We start from the raw sequence: 6220 nt of genomic DNA, 5'->3' as shown, positions 1-6220 counted from the left end.
CCTGGAGGCCTCGCGCATGCGCGGTGGGAAGGGCTGGTCCACGTGGGCTGCACCCTGAGTCCCTGCTTAGGGTCAATAGGGGCACGGTTTTCATTTCTAACTTGATTTAGAAATATCAGTGCCCTGCTTAACTATAATTAGTTGATCTAGTATGTGTAAAGTTAAGGTGGTCATAGGCTATATGAATTGTAAATGTGGGAACGAAAGTGGTGTTTCATTAAATAAGAGGGTGAAAATACAGTACCTGGAGGGATTTCGTTTTATGTTTAGTGAAAAGAAACAGATGTGCTGAAAGATTTAATGGACTGTGATGTAAATGAGATATGGGGGAATGTGATGCTGAAGAAATTTTGTTGGGAAGGGAGATACAAGATGATGGTGTTTTATGTTTGTGTAAATTATTTTAACGGGTGTAGGTGATGGTTGTGATGAGTTGTTTGAGGGCTTGCACAGGTTATTTTGATATTTTAGACTTTATTAAAAAAAAATCTGTGCCATGCTTAGCAGTTTTATATCAGTTATCATAGACCCATGAGTTTGATCTTGTATCGTACAATATTGTATTTCGCCTCCGTCAAGGGGAAAAAAAAAAGGTGTTGTCCATTATGAAAGCGAGAAAATCAGTTCAGGCAATTATTACCATCATCACTTTAATCTGTTGACTGCGTTATTAGGAAAGCGGACTTAAAAAGCTAAAATATTCTGCTGAGATGCAGTTAATAGTGGCCATCTGCCATCTGCAATCGTAATTCTGAGTTACAGAAGGCAACGAACGCTCGGTGCCTTGTTGTTAGCACATCACAGTCCCACATTATCTTTACAAAGTGGTGGTCTCCTTTCATTAGTTTGTGTTGCACGTATCAAAACTATGTCAATATCTACAGGTTCAGGTCCGACTAGCTCATCGTTTTCTGCAGCGCTGTTTCATTAAGGCGGTTGTGTAACCTAGCCCTCAACATCCTGGCCCATCTCATCATTTTTTCTGTAACAAAACGGAATTCAGTATCCGAGGAGGTTGTGAAGCTCGGTCCACAAGAGGGTGCCATAAGATCGTTGTGGCTTCTCCTCCGATCCCAGAGAAAAACCGTCCAAAATTTTTTAAATGTATTTACCCAGAAGAGCACAACTCCAGTGTAGACGCTAATCTTTCAGGTAAAGTTCTGCTTCAATGCCCAGTCTCAGACTGAACCTGAAGGATAATTCATTTGCTAAGGAACTGAAAGCTTCATGGCATAGAATTAAGGCCTCTGTCCTGCAGGCTGCTCTGTGCAGGGAGAGCCATCCTCTGGACAGCATTTTATTGATTTAAGTGATCTCTGCATAGGCCAGCGGTTCTCATCAGCCTTTTTAGACTCCAGTCACTCTCGTTAGGCTCCAAGTCCCTTTCAGGAAATGTCAGCTCATAGGTTTCACTCATTTCTTGACTGCAGAAAAATAATAGAATGGTTCTTCTGTTGCAAAGAAAGGAGAAGGACCAAACAATGTTTCCAACATTGTGGATTCCCATTTCAAATCTCTAGGTTTGTCTTGTGAATCACATTTGCACACCTAACAGTGCTAAGATGTTGTAGCACCCTTGAAAGAATCTCAGTGGTTGAGAAGCACGGGCGTAGGCCAAACATTTGGAAATATCAGGCCCCACTCGTTCCATTCTTTCCCTCTAACAAGAAGGCCATCGTCCTTAGTGTTAAATATTACATTGGTAAAATAGTCCAAGATAGAGAGTGAGCCCTGATGAGGAAAATCCTAACGAGGAATGTAAAGGAGGGAGACCATTATCTAGTGTTTTGAACAGGAGGCTGGACTTGCAGAATGCAGTGATCTTCCTGACTCGCTTATTGAGATACTTCAGATTACTTAATCTTTTCATTCCCTTGTTTGCCCCATTCATAAAATGGATCTAATTATACTTGTGGTTGAACTATGCAAGTGATTTGAATGTCCAATTCTCATTCGTTTTCATGAGATCTGGACAACAACACCCATTAGATGGCTTAAAAAAAACCAAGGCCATGTTAATACACAAGAGTTGCATGTACCCTAACTTCAATGCATCCTATCAGCAGACATAACTAGGGCACATTGTCACCCATGCCCTCTCCTAGCACCCCTCCCGCATGATGGGAACTAGGAGAGTTATAAAACTGTATCAGTTAAACTGTTTTTCTGTGCGGGTTGCATAGAAGGATCCCCAGTTTGCTTGGCAGTGTATTCTATACCATCAAAAAGTTTTTTCTGAAATAGGCTAAGCAAAGCACTCTTGCATTAAGCAAGTATATTTAATATTACTGACATCATAACTAAATTTATAGCAGCAAGAAAGCGCTTCAGGGAGTTAAAATAGTTTTTATTTGTGTTCATGAAGTCGGTTCTTGTACCCGCGTGCCTCCAAGTTGAAATATGGTGAGGTAAACAGCTGAGAGGATGCAGGTGTAGCTCACAATCGGGTCTCAGTGCTTTGATTTAAGAAACTTCTAGTAACCAGGGATTTAGCTTAATCTGAAAGATAAAACTTAATCTTCTGTCTTAATGCGTGAACTATTTATACTCACTATTCCTGCAATAAAGAATTATACACGTGGAAAAGTAACAAGTGAACTTGCAAAACTGGGAGGAAATTTCCATAGAGTAAGATATGGGAATAACTATGTACCTAAGTAGATCCAGATAACAAATGGAAACCTTTGTAAATTGATTTTTTTTCCAAGTGCATTGTCCTAAATTATTTTCCATTTTAAAGGATAATGGCAGTTTTATTCAGGGAAGTAATACCATTCATTTGTGTGATCTAGCAAATACAACCAACCATCCAGCAGAAAAATTGTTTGAGGCGAAAACTCTGCTTATGTAAGCAGTTTTCCTGTCTAATACACAGGTACACAAAGAAATTATAAGAAGTATGTTGAGTGGCTAAAAATAAAAGATCTAAAGTTTCAGTTCAAAGAAAGACATTATGATTAAGTATATAGAGTACATTATGGTTTCCAGACTATCGTATCAGCAGAAATACATCTGTAAAGCAAAACTACCTTACAAAATAATTATGGGCTTTTCAAATGTTATAAAAGGACATTTCTGTGAGTGGAAATCAAGACCATTTTTTGAGAAAAATTGCTAACTTAAATATGTTTAGTTAACATTTTTATACACAATGGACATGTAGACACAAGATGCTGACTGTGCAGTAGCTGAATAATACTGTGCAGTAGCGCATCACAGCACTGTGCAGCGGCGTTACTTAAAAGACATCCTGTGCTACTACACAGTAACTCCAGTTACTGCAAATTTATTTAGTACTTGCTTATACAAGTACTGAATAAATGTGCAGTAACCACTGCACAGTAGCATCTCATGTAGATGCGCCTGGTATGTTGGAAGTAGCTTAGTTGTTTCTGAACAACAGGTGAACGGAGAAAGGAAATTATGGCATCTCCTAGAAGTGCCACCTAGATTGGACAGAGGCCTCTACTGAGTTGGAGACAGCATGTAGGGGAGAGAAAGAGGGCTTTGATCTAGAAAGCAGAGAAAAATACAGCCGAGGCTCTTTGACACAGAAAATGGCACAGCTAAATTCTGATTTGGCTTCTCTCAGACTGACAAGTTCCATCAGAATTGAATTTGGCTCTATGAAGTCTAGAGTTACCTGAAAGATACTAAAATATCACTGAATGACTGGATTTTAGGAGGCTCCTCCACCCAAGCAGCCTAGATATAAACACAGATTTATATATTTCATTTCTCAGGCTGTATAGTTGACTAATATTTAAATACAGTGTGGTTAACTGAATCAGAACCTGTCCTGCAACATCAGACATCACTTGGTACACAGATAAGTCTTCACTATCCATGTCTATCATGTCCTCTTACATGGTTAATCCCATTAGCTCTCCCACCCTGAGTACTGTTTCACAGAGAATTTTTCAGGCAACTCTTTTTGTGCGTTCCTCCAGTTGCCCAAGAGCCAACACTCTGCTCTTAACATATTCCCAATATTTCCATCTTCTGTGGTATATTAAATAGAGACAAATATTTAGCTCCAATTCTGCAAACACTTACGCATATACTTACTTTTATACATAAGAGTAATCCAAACGTTGCTAAGACTCATTCCATGTCTAGTCAAACATTTTTAATGGTTTCTGCTGCAAAACTCCCCCTCCAGCAACACTCACTTTAAAATGTTTATAAAAGTTATATATTGTTCTGTGGTTCATTTGAAATGTTTTAAGTCCTCTACAGTAATTGATAACCTGAGACTCCTTGGGGTTCTGCCATGTCTGGTTAAACAACCTGTTTCTTTACATATCTGAGTCAGTAATTTGAACATGCCACTTGTGCAAAGTGCATAAAAACAGACATTAAAGAACAATTAGAACAAAATATTCATTGAACATTCAATGAAGCAGAGAAGAACCCATTGCCTCAAAGTAATTAGTAAGCTCCTCTCACTTGTTTTCTTTAAATTTTGCTGATAGTTAGATCAATTGAAAGTAGCACTTAGTGGTACAATTAAACAAAAGGAACTTGTTTTAATATTTTTCTAGTTAAAGAGTTAAACTATTTTAGTTAATTAGACAACATTTTGCCAATTGCTGACTCATGATTACTGGTCTCGATAAAAACAGTTTAATGTATTGTGCTAGGTCTGTTTTTTTTTTCATCCGATTGGACTGAATTTAGCTCTGGCATAAGTAAGTGGAAATCCCATTAAAATTGGTGTTTCGTACTGAATTGCCATACTGTCATATTATTTTATAGTTACTGCTAGGTTTGACTGAATAATATAGCAATTCACAAATATTTCTGCAAATAATAGTGGTAAGTGCATTTCAATATTATTGGGGATGGCGGGGAATAAAACAGCAGCCAGTGAATTCAGCAAATATTAACTTCAGTTGTATGATAGGGATATAATAATTTGTAACCCTGGTCCATGCCGTGTGACTATAACTAGTAACTAAAAATTAGTTTCTCTAGCTAAGCACATCTGTGTCACACTTGAATCTCAGTAGGATCAATTATTACTTATTTGTAAAAAAAGGCTGACAGCTGTTGCATATTTGTATAAAGGTCTATGAATCTCAAAAAGTTACATAAATGATTATTCATCAGAAAATTCAGACCACACATGTATTATTCACTCACACATATTTGTTGTCAGGTCATTCCCTTCCTGATCTGATTGCAGAAATTGTCATTCAGAGTCAGAAGTAATATCAATACCGTGTGATATAGGCGGCCAACCACATGTCTGGTAGTAGTTAAAGCACTGAAGATATTAATCTGTACTGGAATTTGCATAAACTATTTGAGGAATGATTTTCAATATCAAAAGACACTTGCAGAGAGCAGGATCCATTCATAAATAAATGCATGATACAAACAGAGCTAAATTTGCACTCCTTATTCAGAATGGATAATTTATAGAATCATAGAAAATGAGGGTTGGAAGGGATCTCAGGAGGTCATCTAGTCCAACTCCCTGCTCAAAGCAGGAGCATCTCCAATTAGATCATTTCAGCCAGGGCTTTGTCAAGCCGGGCCTTAAAAACCTCCAAGGATGGAGATGCCACCACCTCTCTGGATAACCTGTTCCAGTGCTTTACCATGCTCCTAGTGAGAAAGTTTTTCCTAATATCTAACCTAAACTTCCCTTATATGTGTATAATGTGACTGATTCTAGGAAGTATGTCTTTCCATTAGGATGAAGTTACGGCAGTGGCTGAAGATTTTCACTGGGCACATCTACACATTCATTAATGCACCTTAGTTACTGCACATTTAGTTTAGTACTTGCCTAATGAAGTACTAACTACATGCATAGTTACTGTGCAGTAGCGCTGGTGCATGTTTTTTTGTGACACTTACTGCGCAGTAACCTAATATCACTGTGCAATAGTGTATTAGCATGTTTTTTGACCAGCACGCTACCGCGCAGTATTATTAGGCTTCTGCACGGTAAGCATCTCATGTAGACGCACCCACTGGGTATCATTTGATGTATTTATTTACTTATTTTACAAGGTAAAACATGGGAGCCATGCCTTCTTTTTTGCCTCTGGCTCAACAAGAAGAATCAATAAAGATCAAGCAGGCATACAAAACTCCCATAATTTTAGTGTAAGGTTTGGTATCTCTCTTTAAAGGCATGATCTAAAGCTTAATGAAAACTGCCATTGACTTTAAGGGGCTTGTAGATTTAGCCCTTAGAGTTAGAACT

The sequence above is a fragment of the Alligator mississippiensis genome, chromosome 7 (assembly GCF_030867095.1).
Source record: "Alligator mississippiensis isolate rAllMis1 chromosome 7, rAllMis1, whole genome shotgun sequence".
In the NCBI taxonomy this organism is placed as follows: Eukaryota; Metazoa; Chordata; order Crocodylia; family Alligatoridae; genus Alligator; species Alligator mississippiensis.
The sequence above is the reverse complement of the archived record's forward strand: the minus strand, read 5'-3'. Positions refer to the sequence as shown.